Source organism: Rhinoderma darwinii, chromosome 4 (assembly GCF_050947455.1).
Source record: "Rhinoderma darwinii isolate aRhiDar2 chromosome 4, aRhiDar2.hap1, whole genome shotgun sequence".
Lineage (NCBI taxonomy): Eukaryota > Metazoa > Chordata > Amphibia > Anura > Rhinodermatidae > Rhinoderma > Rhinoderma darwinii.
Window position 1 is genome coordinate 344,883,055 of NC_134690.1, and position 22,402 is coordinate 344,905,456.

Here is a 22,402-nt window from a genome sequence, read left to right on the forward strand (position 1 = left end):
ATAAGGATTTACGGGCCCCATGCTATCATTGCGTCTGGAGGTTTCTTATTGTCACGGCTGTGTGTGGTATGTGGACCCACTAGGCCGCTCCGCCGTAGCGGCAGCTGGCCAAACGATAGTCAATAATAGTACCTGAAGTACCTGAATAGACGATTTGGCAGATACTCAGCGTAGCAGACACGTGGCGTAGCAGACACGAGGCACAGATGATGCTTGGCTTAGCACTGGTACAATCATAATTACGGAATACAGGGTACAACTAAGGGATCATTTGCAGTAACATACAGGGGCATAACGCTCAGGCAAGGAGAGGAAAGGCAGAGCACTTTTTAGAGTCCAGGGTGCATAGGGATTGGTTGGGGAACTTTGCACTGGTGCGCTTTAAGGCCAAGAACGAGTGAGCGGACCTTACAGAACTCAGAGGGGAGCTGCAGCCGCATGTGCCGGTGTCTCTGGGGAGGAGGTGCCGACATGAAGAGAACGGCACAATACTTATTATTGGGTACTAGTAGTGGTTTCTTCTCCCCCGCCTTGTGTTTCATACATTTGGTAATTACCTGAACTGGAGGTCAGAGGTAGCATCCACAAACAGGTTTTGGAAGTTTCTAGGTCTCCTGTAGGAGCATTCCAATCAGCTGATTGGTCTAGCAGCGATCTGTGGCTGGAATCCAGAGTATTTATAGGTGCCAAAGATCAGCTGTTCTTGTAAAGGAACATATTATAGCTGTGCGATTGTAGTCGCTTGGTTACATTGTTAGTACGGTTGAAAAACCACATATGTCCATCAAGTTCAACCAAGGGATGGGAAAAAGGGAAGTGATGAAACAGAAATTCTACACATTCACATAGGAGCGGATACTTTTTCGTTCTAGTAAAATTATCCAAGCCTTTTTTAAAGCCATCTGCTGTTCCTGCTGTAACGGCTCCTGTGGTAGGCTATTCCACAGATTCACAGTAAAGAAGACTTGTCTCTGCAGATTGAACCCTCTTTTCTCCAGACGGAGGGCGTGCCCCCTTGACTTTTGAGGGAGTTTTATATGGAACAGGTTTTCACTATATTTCTTGTATGTGCCATTGACATATTTATATAAGGTAATCAAGTCCCCCCCTTAGTCGTCTCTTTTCAAGGCTAAATAGGTTTAATTCTTTTAATCTTTCCTCATAACGAAGATTCTCCATGCCCCTTATTAGATTAGCTTCGTTACTTTTCTTTATAATTTTTCCAACTCCAGGGCATCCTTTCTATGGACTAGAGCCCAGAACTGAACTGCATATTCTAGATGAGGCCGCAACAAATGCTTTGTAAAGTGGTAATATTACATCCCTGTCCCGCGAGTCCATGCCTCTTAATACACGACAATATCTCACTGGCCTTAGAAGCAGCTGATTGACATTGCACGCGGTTATTTAGTCTATGATCTACAAGTACACCCAGATCCTTCTCAAAAAGTGACTCTACCAGTGTAGCACCCTCTAAGACATATGACACATGAAGAATTTTCGTACTCCGATGCATAACTCTACATTTATCCACATTGAATCTCATTTGCCAAGCGGATGCCAAAACACTTTGTGTGTTCCAAATCAGCTTGCAATTTACGAACATCTTCAATAGATTGAACTATACTACATAGTTTTGTGGAAAAAGAGAAACTTGATCCAGCGCTGGGTTTAAAAGGAAGAAATATTCCAATTACATTCTAAATATATTAAAAAGTCTATATACATAGGGGTGGATGCATCGGATTAGCAGGCCTATGTGTTTCAGACAAATAGCTTGTCCTTACTCACACCATGAGTAAGGACAAGCGATTTCTCTGAAACGCATAGGCCTGCTATCTGATGCATCGACCCCCTATGTATATGGAGTTTTTAATATATTTGGAATAAAGTTGGAATATTACTTCCTTTTAAACCCAGCGCTGGATCAAGTTTCCCTTTTTCTGCTTTGATCTACATCGTGTGCCGCCACGAGGATCCGTGCGCTGTCCGGGCTCGGACATAGGATCGGTGAGCTGGAGGATTCCTCCCCCATTTACTTCTACATAGTTTGGGGTTATCTGCAAAAATAGAAATAGTGCTATTAATCCCATCCTCTAGATCATTAATAAGTTGAATAATAGTGGTCCCAGCATGGAACCCTGGGGTACACCACTTATAACCGGGGACCATTCAGAGTAGGAATCATTGACCACAACTCTCTGGATACGGTCCTTGAGCCAATTCTGAATCCAATTACAAACTATACTTTCTAAACCTATAGACCTTAATTTATCCATTAGGAGTCTATGAGGGACAGTGTCAAAAGCCTTTGCAAAGTCCAAAAATACGATATCCACAGCGGCCCTCTGTCTAGACTTCTACTCACCTCTTCATAAAAACAAAATCAGGTTGGTTTGACAACTTCAGTTCTTAGTAAAACCGTGCTGGCTGTCACTTATAACACTATTTATTGTCACATACTCCTGTATATAGTCCCTCATTAGCCCCTGAAATAATTTTCCCACAATGGATGTTAAGCTTACTGGTCTATAATTACCCGGGGTAGACCTAGAGCCCTCTTTGAAAATAGGCACCACAGTTAGCTTGTAGTGTTCAGCTATATAGATGGATTGAAAGGTTTATGGATTGTTAATTGTGGGTTATTTATTAAATGTTTAATATTTTATTACATATAGTTATTGGTTTATTATGTAAGCCTTAAACGCCATGACCTTTACCTCTAAAACCTTCTGCAACCTGCCATGTCCAGAATTAATGTTGAAAAACTTACCACCCTGGTGCAGGAGAGGCTCAAGCTGTGGTACATGAGGGCTGATGTCTATCTTGACAGGCTCAAAAAAGATGAAGCATGGCAGGCCATTAGCAGAGACCTGCATTCTACTAGGTGGTAGCAAAGTGGGTCTGTTGAGTGACACAAAATTGGCTAAGTGCGACCATAGCTGTGCTTCAAAAACGTTTTACTGGTTAATATAATTGGGTGACATAGCATCATGGGTATAGATTTCTGCCATGTGGCCCTTATAGAGCTGGTCCTACTGTAAATGGCTCCCTTAACCATTTCAGCTATGTGGTCCTGATAGAGCTGTCCCCATCGTAAATGGATCCTTTTTTTACAATGAATCAATTTTTTATTTTCCTATTTCAACTTGTAGAGGATGTCAGAAAGACATGGTGAAGGAGCAGCCACGGCTAATATAGCATAGGAATATGGTCCTAAAAGGAGTGGATCAGGGGCAACGAAGAAGAGGCCCTACCTCTATAAACAACAGCTAATGTTACTTTTTGGAACTCCTACCATAATTAATTATATTTTATTGCCATTTCCTTGTAAAACTGTACTAAACTTTACAATGTTAAATAATGCTAAATAATGGTATATATAGTATATGCATATGGTAATCTGGTAATAATGTAAAACAAAAAAAAAAGGTGGAAGAGTGTTGTTCTGGACATTGTGTTGCAAAAGTGTTTTGTTTTTTTTATTTTATTTTTTATGGAAGACAGCCTACATGAGGATTCGGAGGAGGCGAGCGTGGAGAGGGATTCCACCTCACCAGCTACCCCATCGCTGCACACATCAGAGGCACCAGAGGTTGAGGCTCTGCTGGGGGCATCATCTTCGGCATCTGGGTCAACCCATCCGACGGAGGAAACAAGACCAGCCAGCCAGAATAAAAAAGAGGCACCCTCTGCTGGTGCTCAAGTGGACAATCGAGAGCTGGACTACTTGAGTTTGACTACCCAAGAAGATGGTGCTGATACCTCTGCGTGCAGCTTAGCGACATCTCTGGGAGGTCTCTGCAGAGCTCATGTTCTGGACAAAGTCAACACTCCTGACTGAGTTAGTGGCTACTACTCCACCCAACGATCCCTAGAATGTTATTCAATCACTGGAGCAGTGGCGTCTCTACAGCCAAATCAGGGGTGCCTCCAAACCACCTGTCCCACCAGTAATACCTCCACAAGCTAGGCCATACCACTAACCTATGGGGTACAACACTTTCTCAACCCTATTCTCACAGAATAGGCCACAATACGGGGCACCATACTATTGGCCTTTAAGCTCCTGACCCATCCTATTCTGGCTAACCCCCTCATCCCTCTCAGCCACAGCGTCTAGTTGAGAGGACAGAGTTCAACTATGCAGTTGTGCCATCTTCCTGTAATTCCACCGAGCAGCTAAAGAAATTATAGGGGTTTTTCATGTCAAAATTGTTTGTTTTTTTTGCGATCTGATACCTTTTGCATATTTTTTTATGTCGCATTTTTATTTTATGTTATTTTAAGCGGTCACAGAAAAAAATGTGACAAAAAACCAAAACTTTGATCTGTTTTTATTGGGAAAGGTAGGAGGCTGTCTGGTTGGGAGGTTTGATGGGTGGTATTGAGGGGAGGTTGGAGGACGATTCTGATTATGCGGCTGCTAAAGGGGCCCTTGGAGTTAAGGGTCCAGCCCTGGTTTTAACAAATATCTTTGAAATGGGTGTAAAACAACCTCCCCTCTAGAAAAATACTAAGGGTAGGCTAATTTCCTCTGGTAGGCTATACATTTAGGTTTTCTATAGAAGGGAATCCTGCCCAGTTTTTGATCACACCATGACCCATATCTCAGTCCAGATGTTAGACAAAACTCTAAATACTGCAATAGCAAATAGCACCTGTGTTGTCATATGACCTTCCTGGGAGTGTTTTCATTGACTTAGGACAAAATTGTGACAATATTGTGAAAAATGTACCTCCTTCCGTTTTCTATGCAGACGTGAAAAATTGATGACAAATGGAAGTAAAAAACACACAAATGGAATGCACATGGACGCCATACAGACACTCATACGGAAGAAAAACTGTCTAATTTCTCAGACACGCTTGTGTTACTAAATACAGAGTGCGAGCAGAGCAGGAAGTCTATGAGGTGTAGTTTCAGCCAATAGCTGTAGAGCAGGAAGTGATGTCAGAGAAGGTGGATGTTATTTTGATGCATAGCCCAGTAAAATGCTGCCTTTTTGTTATTTCGGTGGTGTTAAGAACTTTTGTCTACAGAGCACTTTGGAAACTTAGGGAGACACGAGTGAAAGCGTTAATGGTATGTTACATGATCCTAGACTTCCATTTTTGCTAATAGGGAAATGTGTGTGGAGTTCCACTTTAAATAAGAGCATCAGTGTGATGCCCTAATAGAGCTATACTACTAGGTGTCAATGCACCTACTCAACAGCCCCCTCCATAAAGTGGCAAACAGGGAAGTGAAATTAAAACTCTAAAAAAGGACTCTCCATGACCTCTCAGAAATGGGATTCACGAACTATATCACATTAACCTTTTCAGAGCTGCGGACTAACTGAGAGGGATCACGTGATACACCATAAAAAGATGTAGTGTTTCTTTTTTTTGTTTTTTTCAAGTTAACACCCCCCCACACACACACACACACACACTTCAGGACCATTTATTACAACAAGTGCCCTACAGTCCTATAAAGTTAAGAGTCACAATGGGTGCTTGTCATAGCTCTGGATGACACAGGGGTTCTGAACAAGGCATTTAGGAGGATGTTGTCTGTAGCAATTATCATATACGCATGCAAAACCGGGAGTCTTATTGTTTCCATATGAAAAAACAAAGATTATTCCAATAAACGGTGTTAAAAAGAGATTCAGAATCTGCACTGCACTCTAGCCCCTATAACGAACAGCTCTATATGCCTCCTTGCCTTATAGAACAGTGGTTCTAATAATGGCCAGAAAAAAAATCACTATGACACATCATGCTTGTTTTCCTGCAAAGATGTATCCATATATCTCACTATACAAGTTAATAGCTCATTATTATAATGCATTTACATAATTTGTGGTGTGACATCTAAACAGTACGTTGATTTGGATGCCTTCAGCATTCACTTGGGAAAAACTTAAAGGGTAACTAAACGTTTAACAAACTTCTGACATGTCGTAGTGACATGTCAGAAGTTTTGATTGGTGGGGGTCCGAGCACTGAGACCCCAACCAACCGCTAAAGCGAAGTGGCAGAAGTGCTCGGGTGAGCGCTCAGCCACTTAGTTCCTGTTCTGCTTTTTCCAGAAAGCCGATGTATCGGAGTACGGGCTCATAGACCTTCTATTGAGCACGTATTTCGATACATTGATTTCCGGAAAAAGCCGAACAGAAACTAAGAAGCTCAGCGCTCACACGAACATTTCTGCTGCTTCGTTTTAGCAATTGGTGGGGGTCTCAGTGCTCGGACCCCCACCAATCAAAACTTCTAACATGTCACTATGACATGTCAGAAGTTTATAGAATGTTTAGTTACCCTTTAGGATGCAAAAAAATCAACAAAGTGTTTATTAACACGGCCCAAGAATGCATGCAACGTTTCAACTCAGTATGCTTGACAAATTCTCCTGCGTGAGTTGAAATGATGCATGCGTTTTTGAGCAGTTAATAAACACTTGATTTTTTGGCCACGTGGATGCGGTTACTAATTTACTTATCATATACAGTACGGTCAGGTTGAACACATTGCAGTTTCTGCTTCAACCACCAGGAGCTTCAAGTTATACGCTTGCTGATGTTTGATATATACGTATTCTTTGGACAAAAAAAAGATAATAAAATCAGATATACTTTATTCACGTTGTCCAAAAATTCTCCTCTCCAAAAGGATTTATCAAACGTCAGTGATGGAAGGTCATCTTCAGATTTTATGTCAACCATCTAATTTTAAGAACACATCATACAATACGAAGGAAACAAAGGAGAGTTATGGTTTTTATTTACTCCTCTACCTCACGTTTCTATGTTGTAACTTTATTACATCAAGTCTAAGGCCTAGTTCACACAGAGTTCACACGCGGCCATTGAGGACCGTGGGCAAAGTATGCCACGAAAAACGCTCGGAAAAGAGTGCCACGGTTTTTTCTGCCTCCCATTGATTTCAATGGGATGTAAGAGGTGGAACCACAGCTTGAAAGAACATATTGCTTTTTTTCCCCCTCAAGTGGCTAAAAGCCGCCTGGGAAAAAAACACCTCTGCTACCCGTTGAAATCAATAAGGGGCGATTCAACTCTGTGTGAACAGGCTCTCAGAGCCCCTTCCCTCCTCTATATGATCTTGGGATCTTCTCATATACAACAGGATACACCATATCCAAATAATAAAATTTCTAAGACTAAGGATATGTTCACGCGGCCTATTTTCAGCTGTTTTTTGGGCCGCAAACGCCCCAAAAAAAACAGCTAGAACTATGGAGGCTGAACGCCTCCAAACATCTGCCCATTGATTTCAACAGGAAAGCGGCGTTTCATTTCCACAGGGCGTTTTTTTATGCCCAGTTTGTAAAAACTGTGCATAAAAAAAACGCCCCTGTAAAAAAAAAGTGCATGTTACTTCTTGAGCCATTTTTCATTGGGTCAATAGAAAAACAGCTCCAAAAACGCCCGGAAAAAATGCTTGCTGCATAAAAAACGTCTGAAAGTCAGAGGCTGTTTCCCTTGAAAACAGCTCTGTAGTTTACAGCCGTTTTTTGTTTAGCATGAGAACATACCCTTAGATGTGGATGTAAACAGGAGACAGCATGCCCTCTATTTTTTGCTGCATCGCTGAAAACCGCACTTCAAAAAAACACGTGTTTTTACTGCAATTTGCTGCGGTTTTGAACTTAACTTGGAAACCACAGCAAATAGTGGTAAAGACGCATGCGTTTTTTTCATGTGTGGCAAAAGCGCAAAAAGTGAATACACCCTTATAAATTACAGGTTAACTTTTGTGACGGTGACCACATTAGCTCATATAGGGGGATTTATGAAAACCTGTCTTTTGTTGCCAATAGCAACCAATCACCGCACAGCTTTCATTTCTTAGTGCTCTTAAAAAGGAAACGCTGCAATGCGATTGGTTGCTATGGGCAACAAAAGCAGTTTTTCTGAATCTCCCAGACATTTTAGCACATGGCATGTAAGTGGGTACCGTCACCAGCAAGTACAATGTGGTGGATGCAGTTTACTTTGCAAGTGGCGCCAAAACAGGTCACATGACAGCAACAGGTTGTCATGTAACCTCATCTGCGGCTACCCACCGACATCACTTCAGCTTTATTTGAATTTCAGAATTAATCTTTAAAAAGAAACAGGAAGTTTCTCTAAAGTTACAAAAGTCTGTGATCACACTCCTTCTACCACACGTGCACTTCCTCTTCACAGTTTTATCTCTATGTGAAACAGCAATTTAAAATTAACCCTACAAGAAAAAAACTGCATTCAAAATTCTGAAAAAGTGTGCAAAAAAAAATTCGGTTTTTCAAATTAAAATAAATAACGTTCTTTAATATTACCCCAAAAATTCTACGAAGTATAATTTAATAAAAACAAAATTGTTTGCATAATAACAATGTATGGAGGTTACAATTGTTACATAACTTTGTATTCGGTTTATTCAGCTTCCAGATAACAGTCCTACTATATAAAATTACCTCAAGCTTTGAACTTAACATGAAAGAGTTAAATAAGGTCAGACGTAGCCCATATTTGTCTCTCCGGGTGCTGTAGTACAGCAACTCCCAGGATTTACCTCAGAAAAGTTTGATAGAGATAGTTATTTGTATACGTTTAGAAGTGTGCTTATGCTGAAATGAAAACTTTCATCGCAACTGTTTCCCTATAGGATCCCATGCATTAGTACACAGCACATGGCATCACTATGTAGCAGCTGTTCTGTCATCGATTGGAGTACTTACCTGCACAGGTGATTGTGTGGCGACAGATCTGCTTCACAGTGGCCTCACTCACTCACTGTCTCTGTATAGAATCCCTGTATCATGTAAAACAGCAGAGTTGCTGTTACGTTCCCTGACAGCTTGAAACGAGTGGTTCCCTGCAGAGCTGTCATAAGGCAGCCTGGAGCTGTCACACATGCGCGCTCCCGCTCACGCCCACTAAGGCGAGCTCCCGAGTGATGCTGGAGTGGCGCGCTTTTCTGTCTGGTGATGAATGAGCCGTCGTCACGAAGCAGAAGTTATACACAGGCTGCACGGTCATAGAGATATTTGTGGCAATATGCAAATATGTTTTATATGTATTTGTCACAGAACTCTTAAGTGCCTTTCATATTTACATGGAGGACAGGCTATCAATTGCACTATATTATGAAAGCTCATTTGTAAATATAAGTCATCGACTTGTCCATGAAACGGTTAAAACTTTTTTGGCCATTGCTTGCCATTCATGCATGCGGTACACACTTCATATAGCTCTGCGCATGGGGCTATGTACACCTTTTGAATAATTTTTTTAATAAAAATGTTTATCAGTGTGATTGGTTCAACTTTCAAAATACTTTTTATTAAAAGAAACAAGCGCCGCGGGTTTATTCTGCCTCGCATCGATTCAATGGGAGGCCAGAGGCGAAAACCATGGCAAGAAAGGACATGCCGCTTTTTTTCCCACGAGCGGGCAAAAGAGGCTCGGGGAAAAAAACGCCTCTGTCTCCCAGGGGCGTAGCTAAGGGCTCATGGGCGCGGGTGCAAGAATTCAGCTTGGGCCCCCCACCCCTCCCCAACACCACGATCACCAGACCCCTGCGCGTGCCTATGCCCTATCCGCCTTGCCCAACAGCCCCCATAGTATAATGCTCCCATAGCTGCCCCATACAGTATAATGCCCCCATAACTGCCCCATACAGTATAATGCCTCCCCCCATAACTGCCCCATACCGTATAAAGCTCCCTATATCAGCTGCCACAGTATAATGCCCCACATAGCTGCCCCCATACAGTATAATGCCCCATATCAGCTCCGCATACAGTATAATGCCCCCATATCAGCTCCCCATACAGTATAATGCCCCCATATCCGCTCCCCATACAGTATAATGTCCCCCATATGAGCTTCCCATAAAGTATAATGCCCCTCATATGAGCTTCCCATACAGTATAATGCCCCCCATATGAGCTCCCCATACAGTATAATACCCCCATATCAGCCCCCATACAGTATAATGCCCCCATATCAGCTCCCCATACAGTATAAAGCCCCCCCATATCAGCTCCTCATACAGTATAATGCCCCTCCATATCAGCTCCCCATACAGTATAATGCCCCCCATATCAGCTCCACATACAGTATAATTCCCCCCATATCAGCTCCTCATACAGTATAATGCCCCTCCATATCAGCTCCCCATACAGTATAATGCCCCTCCATATCAGCTCCCCATACAGTATAATGCCCCCCATATCAGCTCCCCATACAGTATAATGCCCACCATACAGTATAATGGCCCCATATCAGCCCCCCCATGCAGTATAATGCCCCCCACCTCATCAGCCCCCATGCCATATCAGCTCCCCATGCAGTATAATGCCCCCCACCTCATCAGCCCCCATGCCATATTAGCCCCCCATACAGTATAATACCCCCTGCCATATCAGCCCCCCATTCAATATAATGCCCCCCGCCATATCAGCCCCCCATACAGTATAATGCCCACATATGTGAATAATAGAAAAATAACATAAATTACTTACCTATCCCCGTTCCCTCCCGGGTGGAGGATCCTTCGCCTCCGGTGTGTGCTATGAGTGACTCGGCGCAGACAGGCGCGAAGATGTTGCTACATCCCGCCAGCCTGCATCAAGCCGCTCAGGGCACAGTGAATGCTGGAGCAAGGGGTCAGCCGTCAGCTCCTTGCTCTGGCATTGAATAGAACCGAGACCTCGGTAAGTGACTCGCGACCCCCCGGAAGTCTTCACACGACCCCCCAGGGGGACGCGACCCACAGTTTGTTATGTATTGTTTTGTATTGTGCAGTTTGCGGTGGCGAGAGGAATGGGAGCTATAATTTAACGCCCCCCCCCCCTCCACCGAAAACAGAGACAGCACAATACAACACAATACATTACAAGACAACCAATACCACACAACACAATACATTACAATACAATACAGTACAGTACAGTACAGTACAGACTCTGCAGCTCACTTGTAGTCCTCTTCCTTGCTGGCTGGAACGCCCCTCACGTGACATCACGGTCACATGGTACACTAAGTGTACCATGTGACCGTAACCAGGAAGTGTCGGCACCACGGCACAGAAAATGTATGTTATGTTCCTGTATGGCAACGGGGGCCCCGTGGGCCCCCAGGCTTAGGGGCACGGTCGCAACTGCGACCCCTATAGCTACGCCACTGCTGTCTACCATTAAAATCAATGAGGGACGATTTCAGTCATTTTTTGGCGCTGATTCTGCCTGATTCATACCCACCCTCACGTGATTTATCCAGTTTCCAAATCATAGGTGATATATATATATATATATATATATATATATATGAGAAAAGATGACACAAGAGACCATGCTTGTATGCTCAAAATCCTTCTCTGATCTTTATTGATCCATACAAGTATATAAGTAAGATGACAGAAAAGGTGTAGGCTTTGATTTCAGCCAATCACCTACAATATTATAATGACTCTGATTCAGGCAATGAGAATATTTCAATGCATTATAATAATTCTTCACCCTCCAAGGTTCCTACAAGTTAATTTGTCTCTACTCATTATCTCACTAGAGAATGGAGACTGCAGATAAGATGGCCCAACATTAAATCATTTAAAGAGGCTCTGTCACCACATTGTAAGTGGCCTATCTCCTATATAAGAAGATTGGCGCTGTAATGTAGGTGACAGTAATGCTTTTTATTTAGAAAAACGATCAATTTTAAACCACTTTATGAGCGATTTTTAGCTTTATGATAATGAGTTTCTTAATGCCCAACTGGGCGTGTTTTACTTTAGACCAAGTGGGCGTTATACAGAGGAGTGTATGACGCTGACCAATCAGCTTCATACACTTCTCTCCATTCAATTACACTGCACTAGCGATATAGTTATATCGTTATGTGCAGCTACATACACAAACACTAACATTACTGCAGTGTCCTGATAATGAATATACATCACTACCAGCCTAGACGTGATGCAAGAGTTTTGTCAGGCCTCAAAATATGAGCCTTAAAAGCAAATATAATGCAATACATAATAAAACAACCTGCAGGACACTCTGGAGCAACCCCATTATCCATCCCCCAACACCCTTAAACCAGTTAGAGGGATTGAGCCATGACAACCAATCTGGCCACTCCAACTTCCAATCATCTTTAGAATTGGCTTTCCTGAACTCTTCCTTTATTTTCTCAGCTTTATCTACAGTCATACTTGTCCTGCATAATGCCAAAAAGGTCTATATAATGGCAACAGGCTGTATCAACTACTTGGCACATGCACATCCCCCCTTGGGCAGCATTCAAAACAGCAAACACATAATCTGTAACTGTGTCCAATCTGTCAGCCACTTTCTCTATATTATGAGCACTCTTTACTGTTAAACCTACTAATATTGGTAATAGTCCAAACTTTTCCTCAACGGTACTGTATTGTATAATTATGTTGCACTGTCACTTACTGTCCTAATGGGACCTTTACCCCTGCAGATATAACAGGTCGTGGGCAGCATCTTCCTTAAACCTAAAGACATCCAGGTAACATAATCTCAGTGCTCTCATTGCTGCAATATACTTCTTACTTATGAGTGACAACAACCAGTGACCTTCACCTCATAACTCCACATAAAACTCCTCAAATTGTAATTCACAGTACCGTGGCATATTTACACACATTATAATTATAAACCTCAGACAATATAAACAATAGGGCCTCAACTAATAAAATAATGCTATCACCAATCTCATGCTATCACCCTTCAGGTTTTGGGTCCCATCAGTTTATTGACTTGTCCTGCACATCAGCGTCCTCTTCTTCTTTTGTCTTCTGCTCTTCACTGAATGTCGCCCTTAGGCTGGATTCACACGAGCATGTTCGGTCTGTAAAGGACGGAACGTATTTCGGCCGCAAGTCCTGGACAGAACACACTGCAGGGAGCCGGGCTCTTAGCATCATAGTTATGTACGACACTAGGAGTCCCTGCCTCTCCGTGGAAATACTGTCCTGTACTGAAAACATGATTACAGTACGGGACAATTGTCCCGCAGCGAGGCAGGGACTCCTAGCGTCATACATAACTATGATGCTAGGAGCCCGGCTCCCTGCAGTGTGTTTGGTCCGGGACTTGCGGCCGAAATACGTTCCGTCCTTTACGGACCGAACATGCTCGTGTGAATCCAGCCTTAGGGTAACCCACACAATAGTGGAGTCAGGCTGTACTGTGGTGTCCAGTGGGGGATTTATTATTACCCTCCTCCTGGTCACTTACTTATTAAAACACTTGGATACTGCTGATGGATTCACTCAGGTCTTTGCTTTACTCTGATCTTTGCTGATGTCATCAGGACTTGGTTTGGTCCTTCTCATCTGTTAGACACTGTCTCTTTTAATATACGTCACCGGGCTGTACATAGCACCTCATGCTGTGAGCCTGGGGTGAGATCCCACGTAGACGGATGGAGTAGTGGATTTTTATTGTGATTACAACAAACCCTCCGCAGCTGTCCTCCGGAAAGTTACTTGTCTGCACGGCTGCTTAAAATTGTGACACTGCCTTCCGTTTATGACAAACGAGTTGTATTGGGTCATGAACTTTTAGTTCATGTTTACTGGCACTTGCTGGGGACCCAACCCTTGTCAATTGTTAAAATAAATGCTAATCTGGTGATAACATCATCTACATAATATAAATGTTGTTCTAAATACATACAATAACAATGTCAGGCCCTTGAACTACATCAAACGAACACCTTTGTATGAGAAAATTTCTCTGTCGCAATGGACAGGGCACCTAGAAAATGTACCCTACTACTGGGTACATTGTATTTGCACTTGGTGTTACACTTTTCAGCAGGATTTATACCTTAGTCTGAGCTGATTACCTGTAACAGCTCCTACTCACAGAAATATTCACAGATACCATATGTTTTATCTGACAAGTGTCTCAAACCAATTTTTTTTTTCCCATACTCTGGTTTGTTTTACCTGGGAAGGCCTCTCAAGGTCCCTTCTCTTTGTGGGAGGCGGGTATGATGATAAGGTTGGCACCGGTCTGCCAGGACTGTTCTGTAGGCAAATCAAACAGCTCTAACAGAATTTAGCATCAACAGCTGTAAAAACCTGGGACATACCAATTAGATCTTACCACATCGATCCTTGCAGTCTTGGGGCATATGTGAGGTCATACACCATCAATGCAAGTGCCATCAAGAGTGCCTTGGCTGCTACCGGTTTACCTTCCTTATTGGTCCACATTATGTTAGAATCTGGTTTTCACGCCTTCCGCTCCCAGTTGGACACTTCTTTTTAATCGCATAATCATTAATTAATCTTAATCAGATAATTCAGTTGAAGAAAAAAATGAAATATTTATGTTAAACATTTACACTGGGCAGTATCTAAAACTGATACATACAAACTGATTTTTCTTCTTTGTATATAGACTGCACAGAATTCTCCGCTCTAAAATTTTCCTTTCACAACAAAAATATTTTCAAATGGGAATCTACTTGCACTAAGAAGTTATCATTTACACAAACATAATACTGACGCAGGCCTCCAATAGTCCAATGCTAAGGCACGCTAATCCAGAACTTTACATAAAACTTAACCTCAGTATTTAATATTCCCACAGCACTTCTTGAATACCATTTTAAAACAAACTAACTTTGGAATAACATCGCGAGAACTGCTGACATCTTATCATTGTACAAACACCAGTTCAATACTTGGGATAAACACTATTCCCCTGTCACTACACACAACTTCTGTAGTGGGGAAGATACTGGCCAGGCTTTAGGCCACCCTGAGAACAGGTCTACACATACGAATGCATTTTCATACACACCTACCTCGGGTAGTTGTATGTTCTGCAGACGCTGTAACGGGTAATCTGGCCGGGGTGCACTTTTCACAGGTACCTTTTCTGTTTTACCTATGTCATGCCGTGCACACATCATGCAGGCTGCTACAAACATAGTGGTGATATTATTGTATCCAGGGACAAGCCAATTTACTGATACCTGGCTGCCCATACTCTCTCTGCCAGGTCTGTCATCTCTTGCTCTCTCAATTGGTTTACCCGATGATCCAACAAAGGTCCTACTACCAATGGGCCCATAATTGTGTGTGATGGCATAAGCGTACCTAGAGTCAGTGTAAATGTCGGCCGTTTTATCTTTTGCCAGGTTACAAGCACCAGCGAGCGCCTCCAGCTCCGCTTCTTGAGATGAACAAGAAGGTGAGAGTGGTTTCTGGATAATTTACCTTGTGCCTCGTATCCTGTCTTGTACATACTGTATATGATGAAGTATCTTTACATTACAAATTTACTTTAAAAACCCATGTCACATATAGATAGACAATTTGAAAGGGTGGAGTTTTCAGGGTCACCAAAATGATTTTTCCACCTTCATCTGATAATCCAGAATATTTGTAAATCTCACTTTTATCAGGTTCTGTAGATACTTGATTAATACAAAAACAAATAAAAAATATTTTATTAAAATCTTGCATAAAATTAATAATGTTCATGTAATTTTCGCCTCCTGTGTAAATTTGCTGCAGGGGGATGGTCTCTTACACAAGACCTCATATTGGGTGGAGACTACAGCACAGCATACCCAGTGCCATATTTACCGTTCTAGACAACAAGGCGTAGAGGAGACCCCAGGTAGTTGGCGGGCGCAATATACAATTTACAAAGGAGGGGATTGCCTGCAGACAACCAAACCCAATTTCCCAACTACCGATTAATAGTAGAACAAACTTTATTAAGCTACGTATAGCAAGACAGACCACATAGAATTGTATTAAAATTATCACTACCTAAGAACGGACATAAAGGTAGATTACCTGTATGAATACAGGCATGTATAGTAATAGAAATAGGAGCACGGATTCCTATCATTAGCAAGTTAAATTGTTAAATTGACTAATAGGTGGACAGTAAGTACCGTTCTGGAACCATCTGCACAGAAAAACCTCAAAATTTAGGTTACTGTCATATACATTTAATCTGGATTACTCATTGGGGTCTCCTACAGATTTTGTAGATCTCCTGAAATCAAATTCATTAATTCAAAACAAAAATGTACCTGATCAGTTTTTTCACTACTCCCCCTTTTTGGACTCTGCGAAAGTAATGTAGCAGGGTTCAAAACTGCATATCTCAACATAATAAGCTTGGGCATTCTGTCTGAGGGCACTAGTTTGCCCCCTTTTAGTACACAATAGCCTAAAACACAAGTGACTTTCTCCTGGCAAAACAGCATGTTATCGTTTAGATATCTTGCAACCATTTACTTTTAAAACCTCATACATTTTCAAAAATTACATTTAGGCAGTACTATAGCACTTCCTATGCATATGTAAAAACAACAACTATAATTCTTTATCCAATAAAGCAGAAAATAATATATCTGCTAATATTAATTACTGCAAACCAATAAACTATATGTGGGAGTAGGGAACAGTAGGGGTACATACATCTTCAAAACCCTGTGTCTCACAATATCTGTATTTTAATTCATTTGAATTAAGTTGAAAACATTACGACATTCAATTTTATCACATCATAACACATAAATATGCAGCGTAATGTTTATCTTTTATGCAGACAATTTCTGACATAATATTTTACATACTCGGTACTTACGGACAACAGCGCATGCGCAAAGATAAAAACCATTCCTAACCACTGCAACCAGCGAACGACCTTCTCCTGTGTCACACACATAACCCCCCCCCTTTTCTTCAGACCAATGCTTTTCTAAAATGACTCCAATTTAACCCTATACACAAAACCCAAAAATTTTTACACAATACTGTTATTAAAAATGGGAACATACAATATAGATCTAAAATCAGTGAAATATTGTAATCACTTGTCTCATCAGTCCATGCTCTATATATAAGCTTATATCAGTCTGCTTTTCCGACTTCACACTGCACACGTTACATCCCATAGCCCCCCTCCCTGTCACTATCTATATTAGTCATCATCATCATCATCATCAATTCCTTATATGCAGCACTCCAGATTCATTTTCTGTCTCTGTCTATTCACAAACAGCCATTTATTAACATCCACACAACCTACATTTTTGAACAATCAACTCATTTGATCACATATCTCATACTCCCCACTCAGCCATTCACTCTGTGGGCTGTAGTCCGGGGATTTGCTACGTATGCTGGTGATTATTTCTTTAAGGGCCTTGGTTTTGTTCCAATACCAATGTCCTTCACTGTAATTTGTATAGGTAGTTATACTACTACGACACATGTGGGTCATTCTTTGCTTTGAACACAGATTGTTATGTTACAACGGTATTCATTTCCAGTGGTGTGATGTTATATTAATACAGACTGACTGACTTGGATGTTATACTACATCAAAAGTCCATGCCAGATTATCAAATGCGTGCTAGAAATCAGTCTGTACTGATTCCCCCCTTATGCCAGTCTGACAATGCATACAACTTGTTGTTGTTAAGGACCCTTACACATAATATTACAAGCTGGCAGTGTGTGCTAAAAGTGTATCAATGATTATTCAAAACAACATTCAAAGTTTTTCCTATTGCACTGGGTAATGGTACATACACCCTTATCACACGTCTCACATGCACTTTTATATATATTCATTCAACAACTACAATCATGACAAAGAACCTAATTATTACAGAACCCATTTTAGTTGTTATAGCGTTTTCCTTTCCCAGTTTGTCACAATAATCTTTGGCTGTATGTCACACTACGGAGCTTCCCCTGTTGCTCTGCTCTCCAAGTTCTCCATTATCAGGACTTAATCGCAGAAGTCCTAAAGATACTACTGGATATCACCTCTGAATATCCAATTTTTCTGTCCCAGACTCTCTGCTATAAACTTGCAGTCTGTCGATGTTCGCAACTGTCTGCTATATTCGCGCAGTCTGTCTATTCGGACAGTTGCCAAGTCAAAAAGAGAGGAAAAAAGGACCAAAATTTCCAGGCGCTGCTATAATAAACTTATTTAATATATGACATAGATTACAGGCTACGCGTTTTGACGCAGGACATGCGTCTTCCTCAGGCCATAAATATATGGTATAAAACAAACATCGCATATATATATATACATATCAATCCCCAAAAAGGACCATGGGGATTGATATGTATATATATATATATAAGATGTTTGTTTTATACCATATATTTATGGCCTGATGAAGATGCATGTCCTGCGTTGAAACACGTAGCCTGTAATCTATGTCATATATTAAATACGTTTATTACAGCAGCGCCTGGAAATTTTGGTCCTTTTTTCCTCTCTTTTTTACTTTATACATAGTTACATAGTTACATAGTTACATAGTTACATAGTTAGTACGGCTGAAAAAAGACACATGTCCATCAAGTTCAACCAAGGGAAGGGAAAAGGGAAGGAAACATTTCTACACATAGGAGCTAATATTTTTTTGTTCTAGGAAATTATCTAACCCTTTTTTAAAGCCATCTACTGTCCCTGCTGTGACCAGCTCCTGCGGTAGGCTATTCCATAGATTCACAGTTCTCACTGTAAAGAAGCCTTGTCGCCTCTGCAGCTTGAACCTTTTTTTCTCCAGACGGAGGGAGTGCCCCCTTGTTTTTTGAGGGGGTTTTACAAGGAACAGGATTTCACCATATTTTTTGTATGTGCCATTAATATATTTATATAAGTTAATCATGTCCCCCCTTAGTCGTCTTTTTTCAAGGCTAAATAGGTTTAATTCTTTCAATCTTTCCTCATAACTTAAATTCTCCATGCCCCTAATTAGCTTCGTTGCTCTTCTTTGTATTTTTTCCAACTCCAGGGCATCCTTTCTATGAACTGGAGCCCAGAACTGAACTGCATATTCTAGATGAGGCCTCACTAATGCTTTGTAAAGTGGTAATATTACATCCCTGTCCCGCGAGTCCATGCCTCTTTTAATACACGACAGTATCCTGCTGGCCTTTGAAGCAGCTGATTGACACTGCATGCTGTTATTGAGTTTATGATTTACAAGTACACCCAGATCCTTCTCAACAAGTGAATCCGCCAGTGTAGCTCCCCCTAGGACATATGATGCATGCAGGTTGTTGGTACCCAGATGCATAACTTTACATTTATCTACATTAAACTTCATCTGCCAAGTGGACGCCCAAACACTTAGTTTGTTTAAATCTGCCTGCAATTCATGAACATCTTCCATAGTCTGAACTATATTACATAGCTTGGTGTCATCTGCAAAAATAGAAATAGTGCTATTAATCCCATCCTCTATATCATTAATAAATAAGTTGAATAATAGTGGTCCCAGCACTGAACCCTGGGGTACACCACTTATAACCACTTCAGAGAAGGAATCATTGACCACAACTCTCTGGATACGGTCCTTGAGCCAATTCTCAATCCAATTACAAACTATATTTTCTAAACCTATAGTCCTTAATTTACCCATTAGGCGTCTATGGGGGACAGTGTCAAATGCCTTTGCAAAGTCCAAAAACACTAAATCCACAGCGGCCCCTCTGTCTAGACTTCTGCTCACCTCTTCATAAAAACAGATTAGGTTAGTTTGACAACTTCTGTCCTTAGTAAAACCGTGCTGGCTGTCACTTATAATGCTATTTATTGTCACATAATCCTGTATATAGTCCCTCAATAGCCCCTCAAACATTTTCCCCACGATGGATGTTAAGCTTACTGGTCTATAATTACCTGGGGAAGACCTAGAGCCCTTTTTGAAAATAGGCACCACATTTGCGCTGCGCCAGTCCCTTGGCACTATACCAGTCACTAGAGATTCTCTGAATATTATGAAAAGGGGGACAGAAATAACTGAACTAAGCTCTTTAAGAATTCTAGGGTGTAACCCATCTGGTCCCGGGGCCTTGTGCACATTTATTTAATTTAATTTAGCTTGGACCATCTCTACATTCATCCAATTTAGTATATCAACTGATATATTAACAGCACTGGCACCGGCTACATCAGCTGCTCTTTCTTCAGTTGTATATACAGAGCTAAAGAACCCATTTAGTAACTCTGCCTTCTCTTGATCCCCTGTGACCAACTCCCCATTACCACTATCTAGGGGTCCTACATGTTCAGACCTTGGCTTTTTAGCATTTATATACTTGAAGAATTTTTTGGGATTTGTTTTACTATCCTTGGCCACCTGCCTTTCATTTTGTATTTTTGCTAATTTTATTACATTTTTACAGATTTTATTAAGCTCTTTATATTTTACAAAGGCTACAGCTGTACCCTCAGATTTGTATTTTTTAAATGCCCTTTTTTTGTCATGTATTGCCCCTTTCACAGAAGGTGTAAGCCATGTGGGGTTTAATTTGAGTCGTTTATACTTGTTACCTGTAGGAATAAATTTTGCACTATAATTACCCAAAGTAGATTTGAAAATCTCCCATTTATCATTTGTCCCATTATTTGACATTAGTTCTTCCCAGTCTATATCCTGAATTGCCGCCCTCATCCTGGGAAAATTTGCTTTCTTAAAATTAAATGTTTTTGCCCTCCCAGCCTGCGTTTGTTTTTTACAGTATAGGTAAAATGTAACTATATTATGATCACTGTTACCGAGGTTTTCACGAACATTGACATTCCCAACAAGATCTGCATTATTAGAAATGACCAGATCCAACAGAGCTTCACCTCTAGTCGGGTCTTCCACAAACTGGCCCATAAAATTTTCCTGCAACAGGTTGAGGAAATGTCTCCCCTTTGCAGTTGAAGCTGAACCATGACACCAATTAATATCCCGGAAATTAAAATCTCCCATTATCACTACAGTACCCGCCTGTGCAGCCCGCTCCATCTGTTTATATAGCTGAACATCCATCTCCTCAGTTAAATTGGGGGGTCTATAGATTACACCAAAAGTAATTTTTTCAGTGTTTACCTCCCTTTCTAGTTCCACCCACAAGGTTTCAACCTCCTCACAGTCTTCACCCACTATTGTCTCTTTCACACTCGCCTTCATATCATTTCTCACATACAGACATACACCACCACCTTTCCTATTTATCCTGTCTTTCCGAAAAAGTGTAAAACCCTGTAGATTTACAGCCCAGTCATGTGAAGAGTCCAGCCATGTTTCAGCAACACCAACTATATCTATATTTTCTTCCAGTATCAAGGCCTCCAGCTCCCCCATTTTGCTTGCTAGACTTCTGGCATTTGTGAACATACACTTTAACTTGCCTGTCAGTTTTTCACTTTTATTATCAGAAATGTGATTTGACATTAATCGGGCCTTTTTATTTACACTGATGTTTTGTAACGAAAGGATCTCCTTATCTTGTTGTCTAGTCCTCTCCCCACATTCTGTTTCTCCCCCCACCAATATAGTCTGACCCCTCTCTAACCTGGCTACCCCTTTTTTTTCTACATTGACCTCCCTCCTCAGCCCTAGTTTAAATACTCCGCCACCCCAGCTAGAATTCTCTCCCCCAGCACAGCGGACCCCCTTCCATTTAGGTGCAAATCATCTGCAGAATACAGTTTGTACCCCAATGAAAAGTCAGCCCAGTGCTCTAGGAACCCAAATCCTTCTCCTCTACACCAAGACTTCAGCCATGCATTTAACTCTGTGAGCTCCCGCTGTCTTTCCTGTGATGCGCATGGCACAGGCAGTATTCCTGAGAATACTACTTTGGAGGTCCTTCCCTTCAGCTTGTAGCCTAGTTCTTTAAAATTATTCTTAAGGCTCCTCCACCTACCATTTATTCTGTCGTTGGTACCGACATGGACCACGACAGCTGGATCATCACCAGCCCCTCCCAGCAATTTGTCCACCCGTTCCACCACATGCCGAACCCTGGCACCAGGGAGACAGCAAACCATTCGGTTGAGGTGGTCTTGGCGACAAATTATTCTATCCGTCTATACCTGGCAGTGAATTTCCGTTCACCGGTTTGGACCTGGGCAGCAGCAGTATCTGTGATCTGCCTACACACACCCAGGGTGTGTCTACTTTCAAACACATCCCAGACAGCGGTGAATAACGTGTAGTCTGATTTATAGCCTTTATCAGCGTTGTGCCTGATCAGGATAACTCTTCTAGGTGAGTAGAATTCACCTTAACTCTGACCAGTTATTCGTGGATAATCCGCACTATGTGGCACCGTCTTTTTCTCCTTTTCTAGTTGCCAAGTCAGGCGTCCCTGATACTCGGCACCCTCAGAACAACCAGGCAACAGGAAAACATTCCCTTTTGATCCTTAACAGTTTTTACACAACAGACAAATAATAAATACAATTTTCAATAGACCCATAACAATACACAGTTCATTGCAGGTTCACTACACAGCATTCAGCTTCCTCATCTTACACAGACAGATGTACGCCATAGATTCACACTACCTCTGCACAAGTTTCTCT

General features: G+C 41.5%; 1 long non-coding RNA gene across 1 annotated transcript in view; it reads right to left on the minus strand.

Moving 5' to 3' along the window:
- LOC142760020 (uncharacterized) overlaps window positions 1–8,911 on the minus strand; it is a 521,651-nt gene extending 512,740 nt beyond the window's left edge. The window contains exon 1 of the long non-coding RNA XR_012883232.1: window positions 8,732–8,911. This is a non-coding gene — a long non-coding RNA (uncharacterized LOC142760020). The remainder of the gene's footprint in view (window positions 1–8,731) is intronic.
- Between the last annotated feature and the right edge of the window lie 13,491 nt (window positions 8,912–22,402).